The 18,574-nt window shown below is 38.7% G+C and overlaps 1 protein-coding gene across 1 annotated transcript in view; it reads left to right on the forward strand.

The window, feature by feature from the left end:
- Positions 1 to 18,574, forward strand: part of DLGAP1 (DLG associated protein 1) — an 888,408-nt gene that overhangs the window by 344,487 nt on the left and 525,347 nt on the right. The window lies entirely within an intron of this gene.

Consider the following 18,574-nt stretch of genomic DNA (forward strand, 5'->3'; position numbering starts at 1 on the left):
TCCTTTCCCCCTTCGGCAAAAAATGGAGGCAGTCTCCAGAGGTCCTCTAGGCGAAGTCAAGGGTAAACAGAGCTAGACGCTAGTTAACATGGCAAGGGCACTCTTTATGCAGTAACACAGTATGCCAATCGGGAAGACAGTCCAGCGTGACTGAGCTCAGCTTCAATTCGTACCAAGGTGACTGCTCGTTTTGAAGAATGGGGGGTGAGGGAGCGCCTGGTAGGACGAGGGGCAAGCAGGGGCTGGGAACTCAGGTAAGTGAGAACTTATAAAAAGTAGAAAGGGAAGGGTTGGTCTCCGTGACACCCATCTGGTTGGCCAGCTGGCACTTACCGATGGTAAGCTGCTGCCCTCCCCCAGAGGCTGGGACACAGGAGCCCTGTGTTCAGGTGTCACTGGAACAAACTGTCAGTTCTTCGGGCAGCCTTCAGTTTTCTCAGGCAGGCTCTTTAAGGGACGTGGGTCACCTAAGGGTGCAGCCTTGAATGGTTAGAAAACCATCAGTGTTCGCTCAAGTTTCACAGGCCCAGGGGAGGCCCAGGGGAGGAAGGGCTCAGGGGAGCCCGGCTGGAGTTTGGTCACAGAGACAGTCCTTGTCACTGGCACACAGTGCCCTTTCTTCTTCTTCTTCACACAGACGGTTCCCCGGTCACATCAAAAGACCGAAAACGAGCAAAATAGCCATCTGGAAAACTCCTGCTCGTTTCCTCAATTTATATTCTACTTTAAATAATTCCAGTTATCATTTATAAGAGATTTCATAAAGAGCAACAGTGTGGCACAGTGAAATGGGATTTAAAATTAAATTCGGGTTCCTCAAAAGCATATTTTATAGAGGAAAGCATTATAACATGCCTATTTTTAGGCATAAAGAGGAACTTGCAGTCTATTGTTCCACGCTTCATATTCCTGATAAATAGGAATGCAGCTCTTTGACTAAACGTCCTAAAGCAATTCTGATAGAATGAAATCGAACTTGAAAAATTTTTTTTAATTAGAATTACCTAGAAAAGAGGAAACAAATGACTCCTCATGTAGCTCAAGATACCAACTTTGTGTCTTGGTTCTGAATGTTTTCAACGAAGAAGAATTTGCTGAGCCTGTAATATCCTTCATTGAACTGTGACAGACACTTATCAGGAGAGGCTCCTCTGCTGGTTAATGGTGAGTTTGGGTCCCCGTTTCTTCCAAAGTGTACAAGGTGCACTTGAGGGAGATTGTTTCAATCACAGATTCCTGGCTCCACTCAGATTTACTGAATCGGAGACTCTGGCAATGAGATTCAGAAATCTCATGGTTAACAAGCTAGTGAATCTTATCCACATCAAAGCTGGAGAAACGCACTCAAATCACCTCTTATTCAGGTGGAAGTAGATGAAAGGTGAAATTTAGGGACAACCTCAGTGTGTAAAGATCAGAAGGGCAGCTTTCTTTCTGGTTGTTTTCTTTCCCCCAGGTCAGGGCGGGTCAGCCTCTGCTCCTACCACTTCTCTACGTGTTCAAGATTTATTTTTTTCTAAGTACCAGATCCTAGATCTGGGGGGAAAAAAATAAAGAGAAGAAGGGGGAAGGGAGGGACCCGAAAGTGACCCCTCGGCTCATAGCTACGGGAAGAATTCCATCACAAACACAAACCCCCCACGACCAATTCTCTCTCTCCTAGATCCCCTCTCTCCATGAGCCAGTGGAGGCTAGATGGTGAGCATATGCCTAATGGGACAATGCTCAAACCTGCCCCTTCGGCCTTTGGTTTGCCTTGAATTTACACAGGTATTTGGTGCTTTCAGTTGGTCCCCACCATTAGGAGTTCTACTTTTGGTATCTTCCTGCAATGATGAAAGCCTTTTCACTCACCAAACCACACTGCATCACCTAAGCTTTATGAACAAGAGGACTTATTTGCAAAACAGCCAAAGTTTAGGAATATAACCTGTGGCCATAAAATAAAGAAAGGCTAACTAGTCCACAGGGGACGCAATCAGGGGTCTTTGTTACATTGTCACAAGCCTGTACGCCTCGGCTTGGCAAACTGTGTTCCCTAAGAGTCCTCAGGTTTTAAGGAAACACGAATCTGTACTTTCATCCATATCGCCACCTTCCTCCCTTAAACCTCCATTCTTCCACTCGGCAAACATTATTTAATACTAGGTTTCCAGTTTATGCAAAAGTAGCTCAAAGTAAGTTAGGGCATCGTTGTTTTTTTTAAATTATGGCACAGGTACTTCCATATGCATTTAGATTTTGCATTTAGATTTGCATTTAGATTCAGGCCCAATGTGCTTCCAGCACTGAAAACCCCAAGACGTGTTTCACAGCCATCAGACCACTGCCTTCCGTGTCTAGGCCATAATCCACCATGGGCAGCTTCATATTCCGAGTGTTTACATGACCTGTTTCAACTGCTCTTAGGTAAACTTGACACTTCTTACCGTTCAGAGCTCTTGAGTACAGAATGCTTTCCTTCACAGAATGCCTAGAAGACTGGCAAAGATCATCTGATAGCCAGCTTAAATTTCCATATAGCTTTGACACCCGTATACTCCTAAATAGTTTGCATTTCCTTACATCATCTGTAAAACTTAGGAAGTTATAAACATCAGCGGGAATGTGGATTTCAACCATGGCTCTTCTCTACTTAGAGTTGAATACTATTTATTTATTTATTTATTTATTTATTTATTTATTTATTTATTTATTTATATTTTAGAGAGAGAGAATCTCAAGCAGGCTCCACACCCAGCTCCACACCAGACTTGGGGCTCAATCCCAAGACTCTGGAATGATGACCTGAGCCAAAACCAAGAGTCAGCTGCTCAACCAACTGAGCCACCGAGGCGCCCCAAAATTGAATACCTTTTAAAGGTATTCAACTTTGGGGCGCCTCGGTGGCTCAGTTGGTTGAGTGTCCAACTTTGGCTCAGGTCATGATCTTGCAGTCTGTGAGTTCTAGCCCTGTGTTGGGCTCTGTGCTGACAGCTCAGAGCTTGGAGCCCACTTCAGATTCTGTGTCTCCCTCTCTCTCTCTCTGCCCCTCCCCTGCTCGCACCCTATCTTTCTGTCTCTCTCTCTCTCTCTCAAAAATAAACATTAAAAAAATACATAGATAAATAAATAAAATAAAGGTATTCAAAGAGGCTGAGAGGAGAGAAAAGCAAAACATCACAAAAATATCACTGGATACTTAACTGATTTATGTAATTCATTCCCTCGACATATTTGTATTAGTTATGCATTTAGATGATAAAATACCAAAAGGACAAAATCTCATTCTTTTTTTTTTAAATATTTTTTTAATTTCCTTAAGTAATCTCTACACCAAATGTGGGGCTCAAACTCATTACCCTAAGATCAACAGTCGTGTGCTCTACTGACTGAGCCAGCCAGGCCATCCCAGGATGAAATCTCATTCTTTAACTGTGGACCTTTGGGTAGCATAGCAGGAAGGTAATCCATTCACAAATTAACTCAACCAGTATCTATTGGAGACCTGATCTGAGCAGAGCCATTTCCAGCTCTCCCAGCCTCCTGCAGTCTGTGAAGGAAACGAGCATCAGCAAACAAGCACTCGCTATATAATAACAGATAGTGATAATCACATGAAGAAATGAAGAAGACAGGGTGTGTGAAGGAGGAACTTGGGAGGATAGTGTAACATAAATGCAGAAAGCAAAGTATTTACGTGAAGGCACACAGCTTTCAAAATGATGCCTCCAAACAGATTCTGCAAACCCTTCGTTTTCCAAACCCCTAGCTCTTCCTCACATTAGGGTTTCTGTTTTTCGTTTGTTTTTCTCTACTTCATCATGTTAATTCCTCAGTTTGAGTCTATCCTACACATGAAAATATAGTTTCAATACCTGCAAGGTATATAAGTTTTGAATGCCTTGGTAGATGAGGGTTTTATTATACCTTTGGTAACTCTCAGTGCTGGAAAGTTGATGCCAGATCCAGTGAAATGTACCAACTACAGTGTGCTCTTTGCCTTACACATAATTTTAAAGGTGACAAGAAGACCATCCTATTTGGGGGCAACTGCACCGAGCTAAGAACCAAAAACACGAAAGTTCAGCTCTCTCTTCTGCACTTGCAACCATGTGGCTTCAATGCAATGAGTCCTATATTCATTTCTAAGGGAATGCAGGAAGAAGGGAGGGGGTGGGTGAGATGGAGAGGAGGAGGGGAGAGGAGAGAATCACTAAACACCAGTCTTAGAAAGGCAATAGCTTTAGCTGGGGGGGGGGGGGGGGGGGCGGTGAAGGGAGTGCAGGGAGGGGGAAGAGAGGAAGAAAGGAAGAAATGGGAGGAGGAGGGAGAGAAGAAGGGAACAGGTACTGGAACTAACTGTGGAAAGAACCTACAGCTATGGTGGGTTCAGATCTAACAGTAAGTTCCATTATTAGATTACAGACAGCAGGTTCTTTATCTAAAAAGAATCCAAAGATTTCTTTTTTTAATCAGCATGTCTCTTGTAAGGCACTAAAAAACTCATGTTTGATTTAAATACAACCAAACAAAGAATAGCTCTATAATGAGAAACAGTGCTTGACTTGTTGCTGTTGGAAAGAAAGACGCAAAGTTAAATGTGCTGTTGTCTCACTTAATGCTGTTATTAATACTTACGCTCTAAATAATTGGATAGCATCCTGAGCTTGCTGTTGCTTACCAGCCTAATGACTCCGGACAAAACAAGCTGTCTCTGCTTTTGTGCAAGGAGATCCTTGTCACTCGTTATTGACTGTCCACATCTTAGAAATAGAGTACCTGTGAATGAAATAAACTAATTGGAGGCCCAATCACATTTTTCACATGTGACTGTAGCTTTAATAAGGAAGCACAAGTCCCTTCAAATGGCGTGCAGTTGCTCGAATTTTCTCTAGTTACTAGAGATTGAGGCCCTTACCTATTGCAGTCGGTTGAGTGTTTTCTTATTTTGTTAAGACAAGTAGAGAAAGAAATTATTTTTTTGTTTCCTAGTTATTCCTTATATTCGACAGATGAAAGAAAGAGGAAGGAAAGAGGGAAAGAAAGAAGGAAGGAAAAGGTTTGACACAGTCACAGCTCAGAAGCTTTCCACTAGCAATCATATTAAAATGTTTGAAGATGTTTTGAAATTACCCACCAGCACCATATGGTTTTGAAACAAGAAAGCCTGTCTGGAGAAACTGTTGGCACTGATCTTTTTTTAAGTTAGTGATGTTGCAAAAGCCGTTTAATGTCAAGTGGCTGCCCCCCTGAAATAAACAAGAGGAAAATTCCCGTTGGTAAATTTGGAGGTTTCGGAAGTAGAAAAGGTTTAAAGGACTTTTACTGTCAAGAAAACTAATGGAACTAAGATTTGATTTTCAAAAGGTTAGATTAATGGAAAAAGGAGAACAATGTTCTGATCAAGAAACAGTTTCTTTAGCAAAATCTGGAAGTGGTCATACTCTTGATTTGTCCTATGTGTGTTAGGTGTGGTGATTCATCCATTTATTCAGGAGACAATTTCTGAATGCCACCAGTATGCCACAAAAAGATGTACCCAGTGAAAACTAATGTTGACACTGACAGGACGAGAAAGGATAAGTTGGATGACACAAATGGTTTTTTTTCTGAGGCTTTCAGAAAACCGCATGTTACGTTTGTTCAAGTAGGAGTTTATGGGGCTCCCGGGTGGCTCAGTCGGTTAGCATCCGATTCTTGACTTCAGCTCATGTCACAATTTCCCCGTTTGTGAGTTTGAGCCCCACATCAGGCTCCACGCTGAGAGCCTGCTTGGGATTTTTTTCTCTCTTCTCTCTGCCCCTCCCCTGCTTTTATTCCCTCAATCTCTCTCTCTCAATAAATAAACTTTAAGAAAATAGTTTATGATATTGGTGGTGCTTGGTGAAATTAGCTGTGATTTGATACTTAAAATGCTAAAAACATGACTTGCCTATGGGGAGAAGACATTTGGTATGATAATGTAAGTGACCAAAATATTTTTAAAGAATAAGGGTTTTTTTAGATGTTGGGCAATTGATTTGCCTTCTGAAATAAAGACTGACATTAAAATGAGTTTCTGGGGGTCATGCTGAAATTATAGAAACTTGACAATGATGAGACTTCAGGTTTATTTCTGTGGTAACAGATTCTCCCTCCTTCCGTTCCTTCTAAATAGAGCAGACAGCCAAATTTTTTATGAAAATTTAGGTGACAGAAACTTGGTGAACCTCTTCAAACCCTGAGATAATCTAATTAAAGAGTATGTCTAGATAGAGTATTAGAAGTAGAAAGAACATTAGGCCATCATATATCCACCCAGTGATCTGACCCAAAAAATGTTACTGACACATCAAAAGATGACTACTTATGTCAGTTGAGGTAGTTAGGGATATTTCTAGATCTATTTCTACTATCTATTGGCTCCCAGTTGAGGCATCATTATTTTATATGAACCATTGTCTTATCTTTTGCACACCTATCTCTTGACAAATACTTCAAGTGTTATGCATATTTGGTTGTAGAAAGGATGAATTTCATTTATTTTCTTCAAAATAAACTATCCCTATAAATAAAGTTACTGGCTTATAAATAAGTTCTAAAGAACGCTCTTCAGTGCTTTCACCGTGACCCTTTTGTTGAAAACCACTGACCTTGTTTCATGACTTTCCTCTCCAAAAAAGTCATATTGGGTTGTTTGTGGTGTATAAACTCCCAGAGTTTAAGCAGTGAACGAAGACATTCTTTGCTCTAAATAATCTGATTTTTGTGGACTCATTGGACGAGGGAAGTCCAAAATCAGGTGATAGCTAGTATCTAAATGCCGATGCCTGTTAGGGTCAACAGAGAATTTTTTTTTTTTTTCTGTTTCTATGAAGCAGCGGATGTGGAAAGAAAATCATTCATAGGAAATTACTAGAATTTCCGACCACTTAGTTTTCTGTGTGTAAAGAATCTCTTTGCTTACTTATTTTGTCTCTGGCGAACATTAAAATAAGGTCACTTTGATTTATGCATTAAAACACTTGTGTCAGAATTTTCAGATCTGCTTCTTTTTTCTTTTTTTCCCCTTCATTATCCTCAGATAGCACTGCCTGAAGGTGACTTTCCTGATTTGAAAGTGTAAAGTTGGAGGATTAAAATGAATAAATCTTCTCCCCAGGAAAACACGCTATCTTAGTGATGACAGGACATTTTAATATCTTCGTTCTCTCCCATCCAACGTGTGAACTCTTAATTCCATTTTCCTCTTAAATAACCAGCTGGGACTTTTAGCGGCTGTGTGGATTTTTACCTTGAAGTCCACTTGGTGTCAGAGACCGGTATTCACCAAACCCCGCTCTTTATTTTTATAATTTGGTTATGTGCTAAGAACTTGGTAACTTCGACATCTGTGGGTGACAGCATGAGTAGAAAAAGTGATGAATAGTAATGCGGGCTCCGGTTTGCACCATCTTGCCTCTTTCTACGATGGATACTCCCCCTCTTCCCCTCCCATCGGAATCTTCGCGGTGCCTGTCTGTTATTATCGCACTACTTTTATAGATGAGGAAACTAACATTCTGGGAGGTTAGGAAACCTGCCTCCAGTCCCGCTGTGTGTAGTGAGGGAGCCAGATTTTGAATACAAGCAGACTTCCTCCAGAGCCCAAGTTCTGACTCCAGCCTTACTAACTCGGGGAAAATGTTAAATACTCACCTAAATACCCATCCCTTAGTCTCCCCTGTCATTTCAAGGTGTAATAATAAGACCCACCTCATGGGGCTGAGAGAGTGAAATGAGTTAACACTTGTATGTAACTCATAACAATAGAAATAACCATAAAGATAATAGGGATGAAAATGATGATTTTTGAGGATTATGATGCCACTGTAGGTGAAGAACAGCGATGTCTTATGTGATTCATACAGTGACTATTGAGGATGGATCATGTCTTAGAGAAGCCAATCTCAATCTGGGGGGTGGGGGCAGAGTTTTTCACCTTCCCAATGAAGTCAAACTTCAATTAAAAATATAGCAAAGGCCTCTTTCTTGCTTTGTGCCTCTAAACTATCTTGGCTTAAGAGAAGAACTCTTTAAAGAAAAAGTCGACAGAAGAACGTTGACTTCGAGTCTTTGCTCCGGGATGCTGAATGTCTACACAGAACCCATGTACCTCTTTAATCCTCATTATCTGTTGTGCTGGGGCAAGTAACACAGACAGGCAGAGCCTATGCCCTCAGTCTTTACAAGGCAGCTGCAGGAACCGAGAGATCGTTAAAATTTAGAGACAGGTGTGTGAACACATTCTTATAAGCACATATGACCTTAAGTCAAACTGAAAGTCTTCTCTTGCATTGCATCTAGGGGCTGCAATATACTTAGGAACAATGGAAATTTGGAATTACAAAGCTGACATTCTTTCCGTAAGGTGAGTGGATATTTGAATGGAGAGAAATCATGACAAGTAGGAAGGCAGTCATGGCCTCTTGCTCTCCACCCTCAAGATAGCTCAGACAAGCAGGCCCCTCTTTGGAGACCTATTTCAATGTCAGAGAAAAAGAAGTTTTCTCTGGGGGATTTCAAAATAGTGTCATTGTTATACATAATGAAATGGTAATCGTTAAAACAATGCGACTATTATTAGAGGTAATTCTACCTTGGAATGTGGTGGTAGCCATGTCATTTTCCTGAAATAATGCTGATGGACATTTCTTGGGGGTTCTGGGACTGAGTGCTGTGCTCGCCAGTCTGACATTTGGTTAGCTGTAATTCATATCATTAAATTATAAAGCATTTTAAATAGCAAATGGACAACTGACCGGGAGAAATTTAAACAATCATAAGATTTGTCAATTTATCATTTTGATGTGCATCTTATTATATTCTCTTTAAGTAATCTCCACACCCAACATGGGGCTCGAACTCATGACTCAGAGATCAAGCTTGCATGCTCTACCAACTGAGCCAGCCAGGAGTCTCTGTCTCTGTTATATTCTTCTGAGAAAATGGTTTTATTAATATTTAATTGTCCCAAAGAAAGATTCAAAATAGGGATGAAGGATTTTTCAATAATTTTACTTTTCTAAGAAATATTTTAATCAGGTATTTGGTATGTATATATGTGTGTGTGTGTGTGTGTGTGTATGATATGTATGTAATATACACACGACGTATATAATATATACACTCAAACATACACATGTGCATATGTGTATATTTATATTTAGCTTTTAGTTTTCAAAGTAGTATTTTCCACATCTAAAAATCAGTCCTAAGAAAATAAGTCAAATATTTATGTTCATGGTTATAGAATTAGGTATGATAGTAAATTTTAAAATATCTTAAATAGACAAAAATCATCAATCTTCCACATTAGCTTAGATTCTCTGATAAAATCACATTTCTCATAAATTATTAGGGGGCTCCTGAAGAAACATATCTTGGTTTAGTAAAGATAAGAATAAGGATTATGGCCTTAGAATGGCACTAGTTTGTTGTTTTTAATCCACATTAGTTAGCATATAGTGTAATAATAGTTTCACGAGTAGAATTTAGCGCACTAGTTGTTTGTTTGTTTTTTATGTAAGGCTAGTTTCTGATGATGCTGATGGTCACTAATGTCTAAGAAACAATGCTTTTATTCTTTAAAAAAATTTTTTTAAATCACTTGATAGGTAGATTTCTGAGAAGCCTGCATGAAAGTCACCCAACATGATTTTTGACTCATTATTCCTATTATTTTTGCTATATATTTGAAAAGCTCTGCTGTTCTATATGTCTATTATTATTACATCTTCTTTGTGCATTAAACCTTCTTATCTATAGAGACATAGTTCTTTTAGTCTTGTTCAAAGCTCTTTGTCATACATTCTATTTTATCTCATACAGTTTCCTTTCTTGTGATTAGTCTGGTTTACTTTTTTAAATCCACTTATTATCAACATTTCTACCGTTTTGTTTTAGATATGTCTGTTGTAAGCAGGCATTTTGTTGTTTCACATTATGCCAGAGTATCTTTTAAGCAAAGGATTTTATCCATTCAAATTTATTGTGATAACTCATATTTGGAATAATGAATGATTTTGTTTATAATTTTTTTTCTTGTATGCTTTTTGCCAATTTACTTTTCATCTTTTTTCTTCCCAGTACTCAATATCTTAGTTCTAGCCCTGTAAGAGTTCTGTTTAAATCTTTAGCATGCTGATGGATGTATTGATTTGTTGGTATCTCTATCCTTCCACAGTTTAAGATATTGACATGTTTTCAGTTTCTTCCTACAGCCTTCCTCACTCCCCATTCCTGCTTGATCCCACATTTAAGTCATCTGAGATCTCACTTCAGTGTTACTTTTTTTCTATGTTGTACACCAGTTATTTATAATTATGTATAACTAGTTGTTTTAGTCACTATTTTCCAGGGTCAATTATATTTTTCTTAGGTACATGTCTTATTTCACCAGAATACAAACCCTTGCCTCTTTCAAGAAAAAGGCTACTTTAGCTAGGCGTAAAATTACAGTTTCAAAAACAGTTTCCATCTAAATTTTGAAGATACTACTCCATTATAGTTAGGACTCTCAAGAAGGAAATTCTGTAGAACTGATTCTCTTCCTTTGTAAGTTATTTGTTCTCCCTGGAAGCCCACAAGAATGCGTATTATGCTTACTTTCTGAAACATCAACATAATGTGTATTTCAGTCTCTTCAGTCCCTCTTTTTGATGCTTTGAAGATCTTTCCACCTACACACTTGTGACTCCTAAGCTCTGGATATGCTTATTAAATTATTTACTCATGTACTATCCTCTTGTATGATTTTATAAAACAGATGTTAGAACTTGTAGAATTATTTGCAAATCTCTTATCTGTTTTCTTACACCTTTTATCTCATTGTTTGTTAATGTTACATTTGGGGAGATTTCCTCCCCTTTTATCTCCTATCTCATTAATATTCTACTTCGCTTGCATCTCAGATATAAGACCTAAGATACAATAATTTTTAGTGAAACTATTAATTCTTCTTAATACTCACGATTTAAATGTCTAAGATGTCTATATTTATTGGTCTAATCAGTATATTCTTGCTTAGTGCATTTAATACTCTAATACGTATAAAGCTACTATTTACACTCATTTACTATAGCATTTTGTGTGCTCTTTTATACATGTCTCCTAGGCATTCTCTGCATTGTTGAGTCTTGTCTTTCTCTTTTGATGACTTTGATTTTTAGCAATGGTTTGATCATCCTTTGTTGTCTGCTCATGTTTGCATCTGCCATTGTCTGTTTATGTCCCTAAGAAAACAAGGTCTGATTATGAGATCTGGATTAGGGGAAATACTCGGGCTTGCTACAGTCAGGTACGTGACTATCCTGCCTTCTTGATAGCAGTCACTACCCAGGGCCTTTCTATTCCCAGAGCCTACCTTCACTACTTTATCCTGGAGGCTAACGTGTTTATGTTGAGCCTCTCAGCCAACCTCGCAAGGAGCTCCCCAGTTGATCAGTCTGGGGATTTCCTTCACGATCGCTTGTTGATCCTGCCTATCCTGCCTCTGTTGATGCAGCAAACCCCCGTTCTCATCTCTCCAGGAGTCAGCTGTGGGGATGAATTTATTCAGCCTGTTTCCCACCCTTTCTCATAACTTCTGCTTCATGCCTCTCAGAGATTTCTAAAATTAACTCTTTCCTGCTGGTAGTGGTCTTTTCTTCCTTTTCGTTTCATTGTCTTTTTTCGGTGATTTTTGTGGAGGATTTAAAAAATTTGTTGTTTCCGCACTTTCCCAGGGTTTGAAGCAAAAGAGATAGTAGATAAATGTGACAAGCTTACCATCGATACCAATTAGCTACCCACCCTTGACAAGTTGCCTTAAAGGGTATAAATTCTAAGTTTAAAACCCGAGTCATTTAAAATTCTTTCCAACCATCCATTATCCATTTTATAAGCAGTCCTATGCTTATTCTGTTCTTAAATACATCATCAAAGTTAATTTTAGAATCCATAAGGAACCCACAGAATAGGTTATAAGATAAGATTATATTGTATCTAAAGAAATGGCATTAGAGAGGAACACATATTATATTTAAGATGCTTAGAGCTGTTCTGTCACTGTTCATTCACTGCCACCCTCACTGTCACCTTGCTGTTATGGACCGCCAGTGTTTTTTTGTTTGTTTGTTTTTAATTTTTAACATTTATTTATTTTTGAGAAAGAGAGAGAGACAGAGCATGAATGGGGGAGGATCAGAGACAGAGGGAGACACAGAATCCGAAGCAAGCTCCAGGCTCTGAGCCATCAACACAGAGCCCGATGCGGGGCTCAAACTCATGGACCGCGAGATCATGACCTGAGCCAAAGTCAGATGCTCAACCAACTGAGCCACCCAGGCACCCCTAGGACCGCCAGTGTTTTAACACCTAGATTGTTTCTCATTCATTGTTAGAGGTTAGTCATTTTTTCTAACTGGGGACTATCTCTTAGCTTAGCTTTTGGAAAATGAGGAATGGTTTCATATCCATCATATTTCAGAAGAAATTGTTACTCAAAACTACTTCTCTTTATAAGTAACTTTCATATAACTTCTCTGTATCTGATTCATATAATTTTCCAAGACTAATAGCCTTCCTTCAGAATTATGATTCATCATAAACATATGGTTGCTCTGGAGGTACTAAACAAGTCTGATATTTAGCTGTTGTGAAGGAAATCAGGGTAGAAAATGTGGAATTAAACATTTGCCTATAAATTCTCTTTCAGGCAAAAAGTAGTCAGTATGAGTATTCTGAAACAGAAGAATTAGGAATTAGGAAACACACACATTCTTCACAGGTTAGGGCACTGCATGAAAAGCAAATGAAGAGATAAATGGGTCAATGTTACAACCGGAACTTTACAACACAGATTCGTTATTCCCAGTATATGATTTCCAGTGTAATTTGTAACAAGATGTGAGGGTCCTCCCTCTTTAATTTATTTGAAAAATATTTATTAGGTACCTACTATGAACCTATTAGTGCTTTAGACACTATCTCCCTAGAAATTTAAAGACAAAATCCTTTTGCCATGAAGAGCTTACATACAAGCAAGAAAACAATAGTTACTATTTCTTGTTTTTGTTTTTGTTTTTTTAATTTAAAGTAGGCTCCATGCCCAACATGGGGCTTGACCTCACGACCTACCAAATGAGCCAGCCAGGTGCCCCAGTAGTTACTATTTCTTAAGCACAGTCATGTGTGTGGCAGGTGATGTATACATAGATATAGATATTATATAGATAGATGATAGATAGATAGATATCACATTTCATTCTCATGTAAGTCATATAATGTAAATATTAACCCCCAAAGGACATCGAAACTTACAAAGGCTAAGTAATTTCCCAAAGGCCAGGTAGCCAAAATGCTAAACTAAGTCTAACTCCAGAGCTAGTGTTTCACCTCTGAAGGGCATTTCCTCCACTTTCTGCTCTAATAAGACAGACAACACATTTGCAAGTCACTGAATTTCTCGTGTCTCTTTTTCCTCAGCTGTACATATGAAATTTGGCATCAAGTAGTTTCTAAAGTCTTTCCCAGCTGTCAGGTTTTAGCCATTTGATCCGTTCGCTGTTGTTTTCCCAACACAACAGCAGATGGCAGTACAGAGCAAAGAGCAGCTAAGTCAGTTTCCTCTTTTTAGGTCCCTCTGATTCAGCAAACAAGGATTCCTTTTCATTGCTGTTATTAGATATTACACAGTCACTAAAACTGTAAATGTACTCTTAGGCTATAGCGTATACTATAGGGACTATTTTTTATATATGTGTGTTAAAAACACAGAGTTGCTCATCACAGTCATCAATATCTACAAATAACCCAAACATCTAAATCTGTCCACATTATTGATATTTTAAACATCTGGAAATCAGAAGATTAAAGTCATGGTTTCAAACTGTAAACATACGTGAAAACACATAACTATATATACTATATTATATATATTACATAGATCTACATATAAACGTAAACACACAACACATTAATATGTGTGATTTAAAATTAATACCAAACGCAAAGTGTATAGTTCACTAATTCAATATTTATGAAGCACCTATTAAGTGAAGCACTATTAGAAGCCTAGAGATCAATAGTAAACAATTAATCCTGTCCTGGTCAAGCCTATGTTACACTGAGGAAGCAGCAGATAAGTAAATAAAAAGAGAATATGTTAATATATGTAGTATGTCAGATGGTAATAAACGCAAAGGAGAAAAAAATCAGGGAAGAAGAATATTTTTATGTGAGGAGGGAGGGTGTGTGTGTGTGTGTGTGTGTGTGTGTGTATATATATAATATAGATAACATTATATATGTATATATCCTGATTGAAAGGTATAAAATACATACAACGTACTATCCTTTTGATATGAAAATGCTGATTTGAAGGGCACATATACCCGAATGTTTACAGCAGCGGCACTATCCACAATAGCCAAATTATGGAAAGAACTGAAATACCCATCGACTGATGAATGGGTAAAGAAGATGTGGTGTGTGTGTGTGTGTGTGTGTGTGTGTGTGTGTGTGTGTGTGTATACAAGTATATATACAAGTGTATGTATGTGTGTGTGTATATATATATATACATATATACATATATACATACATATGTATGTATATATATACATATATATACATGTATGTGTATATGTATATATACATATATACGTATATATGTATATGTATATACATATATATGTATATGCATACATACATACATATGTATGTATATATGCATATACATATATATGTATGTATACATACATACATATGTATGTATATATGCATATGTGTATATATACATATATATGTATGTATATATACATATATGTATGTTTATATATGCATATGTGTGTATATATACATATATGTATGTGTATGTATGTATGTATACATATGTATGTATATATACATATGTATGTATGTATATATACATATGTATGTATGTATACATATGTATGTATGTATACATATGTGTGTATGTATACATATGTGTGTATATATACGTGTGTGTGTGTATATATATACATATATATATACATACATACATACATGAAATCTTCAATGGAATACTATTCGGTGATAAAAGAATGAAATCTTGCCATTTGCAACAATGTAGATGGAACTAGAGTATATTATGCTAAGTGAAGTAGGTCAGAGAAAGACAAATATATGACTTCACTCCTGTGTGGAATATAAGAAACAAAACTGATGAACATAGGGAAAGGAGGGAAGGAAAAATAAAAGCGAGGAAGGCAAATAATAAGAGACGTAAATACAGAGAACAAACTGAGGGTTGCTATAGGGGAAATGGGGAGGATGGGCTACGTGGGCAATGGGCATTAGGAGGGTACTTGTTGGAATGAGCACTGGGTGCTAACTAATTTGAATTTAAAGAAATATTTTTTAAAAAGATACTATCCTTTTATTCCAAATGAGAATCAGGTAGTGAAAAAGCCAAGGCAGAGTACAGATACTAGGCTGTGTGGTATGGAAAATATCAGATCAAGGGCAACAGTGATGAGGAATATGCTGATGCTAACCTGTAAAACACAGGGTAAGTGTTAGATCCATAAAGGTGTTCCAGGTGGGTGCGATTACACAAGAAATGCTTGGATTTGACAAGGAATACAAAAATTGTCTCTCTACTCTTAAATACTGAGAACTAACTGAGGGTTGATGGGGGGAGAGGGGAAAGTGGGTGATGGGCATTGAGGAGGGCACCTGTTGGGATGAGCACTGGGTGTTGTATGGAAACCAATTCGACAATAAATTATATTAAAACACACACACACACACACACACAAATCGTCTCTCTTCTGCCTCTTACTTACTCGGATGAATAAGAGAGACTTCCCTCCTATGCAACACTGCCTTACCCAGGTTTATATACAGGTTTATATACAGATAGTCTTCCAAATCTCTGGACTTGAGATATACAGTCATTCCTGCACAGCAAAGTCAAAAACCATCCCATTGTATGTTGTAGCAAACTCCACTCCTGACCACTGGTAGGGGAGTAAATGGAATACTGCTTCAATGACTTTACTCTGCTTTCTGTACTAGCCACTGGTTTTTCCCCGTCACAGAAATTCTACTGTCATTTCTATCACCTAGGGACTTCTGTGTGCATATCACATGTGGGCCTAATGTACAGACTCTGAGTCCCTAATTTTCTATTTTTATTTTCTAGTTGATTTCTTTTTTCTAAATTTAGAACACAAAAAGCACTAAGTATACCTGGAGGAATGTTTCCAAACACATATATGTAGTGTGTCAGATGGTAATAAATGCAAAGGAGAAGAGAAGAACTCTCCGAGACAACCTCTCCAGTCTGCTACCAAATCTAGCCCACAAGTAGCCCAGTTCTCATCTAGATATGCCTGTGAATTAGGGAGACACAAAGGTATATTTGGCTTAGAATGGCCTGGAAAAAAAACATTGAAAATGAAAGGGTTTGGTAGACTCCTTGGAGGTCAACCTTGCCCCAGGTTGGTTTGGATATTGGAAACCACATCAAACTCCCAAGTATTTTTTTTTTTTTTAGCAAATATTTCAGTTCCTAGGTGGCCTGGAACCTGGTGGCCTGGTCTCAGCCTGTCTGGAATTCTCCAGATTATATAAGGCCTCAGACTGAAGCCCCGTTACTTTGGTCTCAATGATGATTTAATGTTCTTCAATCTCTAAAATTCGCTTGTTAGTGTACCAGTTGTCAGTTTCCTTTGGAATAATATTAGCCAAGTAAGACCAGTGCTGATATTGAAATCAGCAGGTTCTGAACATCAAGTGTGGTGGCCATAAAAACACACCATTCACATTTCTTGTTGCAGGCACATAACTTTCTGAGGGCTCAGCTGCCCATCTTGGATCTACCACCACATTTGTGCCAAACCTGTGTATGCCACGTGCTGCTTCCAGCCAGTCAGTAAGCACACCAGGAGCCCAGAGACAGACCCATCTCAAGAACTGTCCGTGACTTTGGCTTGTACACCTGCCATCAGTCTTCCCAAACCTTTCTTAGAAATGCCTTGCAGTCTAAGACGCTTCCTTCCCTTCTCTCCTTCCACAGGTAGCAAACTTGGAAGTCTGAATGCTCTCCTCACCTCTTCCTGCTTCTTCCTCCATAAATCTCTTGCATATTCAATATCGTCTTTGGCTTCTGCTTCATAGCAGACCTGAACTAAGACATCGTGTGACTGTGTATCTATCTTTACCATGAAGACCATCAGTCTTCTGTTTTTCCACCTTCCTGATACTCACATACCCATTATGAAAGTGTTGTCCTCTTCTGTGAAAGTCATCGATATGTTTGACGTTGAAAGGCTCAACCCTGGCAACAGTGGGGTGAAGGTGATGCATCCATCTGTATGTCTCACCTGTTTATTTGTGACAATGTAATTGTAAGCCATCCAGGGCATTCTGACATTTCTCTTAAAATTGCATTGCCAGCCCACTTAACTGGCATCTCAGATGGCATTAGGCACACTTGGTGGCACACGCATCTCCTCCCTCTTTGGTAGCATTTGTGCTGCTCATCAGATATTGCCACTTCTCCCACCCGAGCACATGGCAGAATTACCTGTGCCCCTGTAAAGTTAGATGTGACCATACGACTTGCTTTGGCCATCGAATATGAACAGAAGTGCCATGCTGCTGCTGAGAAGAAACTTTAGGAGCCAATGTGTGACCCCCAGTCTCTTCCCACTATGCTGTGGTGAACTTGGAAATGTGTGTCCAGATGAAGCCCTTGTCAACCTGCCCTGCCCAGTGGCTGCCATAAACAGAGCCCCTCCTGCCAGCCTCATTGGTCGTGTTGTGTGGGCAAGACAGAAACTTGTGTCGTGTTAAGTCACTGGGACTTTAAAAATTATTTTGGAATCATTTGCTTTCACAATGTACACTGACACAAAGCTCTACCCACTAAAAACTCCTTGAGAATAGAAAACATCCTATCAACTTTCTGTTCCCAAAGCACATAAAATAATACTTCATGATAAATCATTATTGAAATAGTGTTTCGATCATAATCATATCTCAACTTGATTCAAAGCTCTGGTGGCTATCTCTTAGATATAAGAGAGTTTTATTTTACCCATTCAAGGAGTATGCATTTCCAAAGTCAGTGCTCTTTGAGTAAAATGTTACTAAAAAGGGCTATTAGGGATTTGATGTTGTGTTACCAAATATGAACAATCCTGATTCAGATTATCATCATCTAGCATTAACATCTTGGGTGTATTTGGGTCTTCTTTTGCTTTTAGAGTGATTGTTGAGAAAACAATGAAAAGACATAAAGTTACAGGGAATTTTCTGTATATTAAATTCATGCTGCTGCTGAAACCAGTGTTTGCTTCTCTTCCTAAAGGAACAATACCTCCCTTTGTCTATGTGCTGTTAGATAGTTACAATTTCTACATGGAACTGTTACGTAAACTCATTGAATCCACACAGAATAAAGATTCTTCTCGGGGTGCCTGGGTGGCTCAGTCGGTTAAGCGGCCGACTTCGGCTCAGGTCATGATCTCGCAGTCCATGAGTTCAAGCCCCGCATCGGGCTCTGTGCTGACAGCTCAGAGCCTGAAGCCTGTTTCGGATT

Source organism: Panthera tigris, chromosome D3, assembly GCF_018350195.1.
Source record: "Panthera tigris isolate Pti1 chromosome D3, P.tigris_Pti1_mat1.1, whole genome shotgun sequence".
Classification (NCBI taxonomy): domain Eukaryota; kingdom Metazoa; phylum Chordata; class Mammalia; order Carnivora; family Felidae; genus Panthera; species Panthera tigris.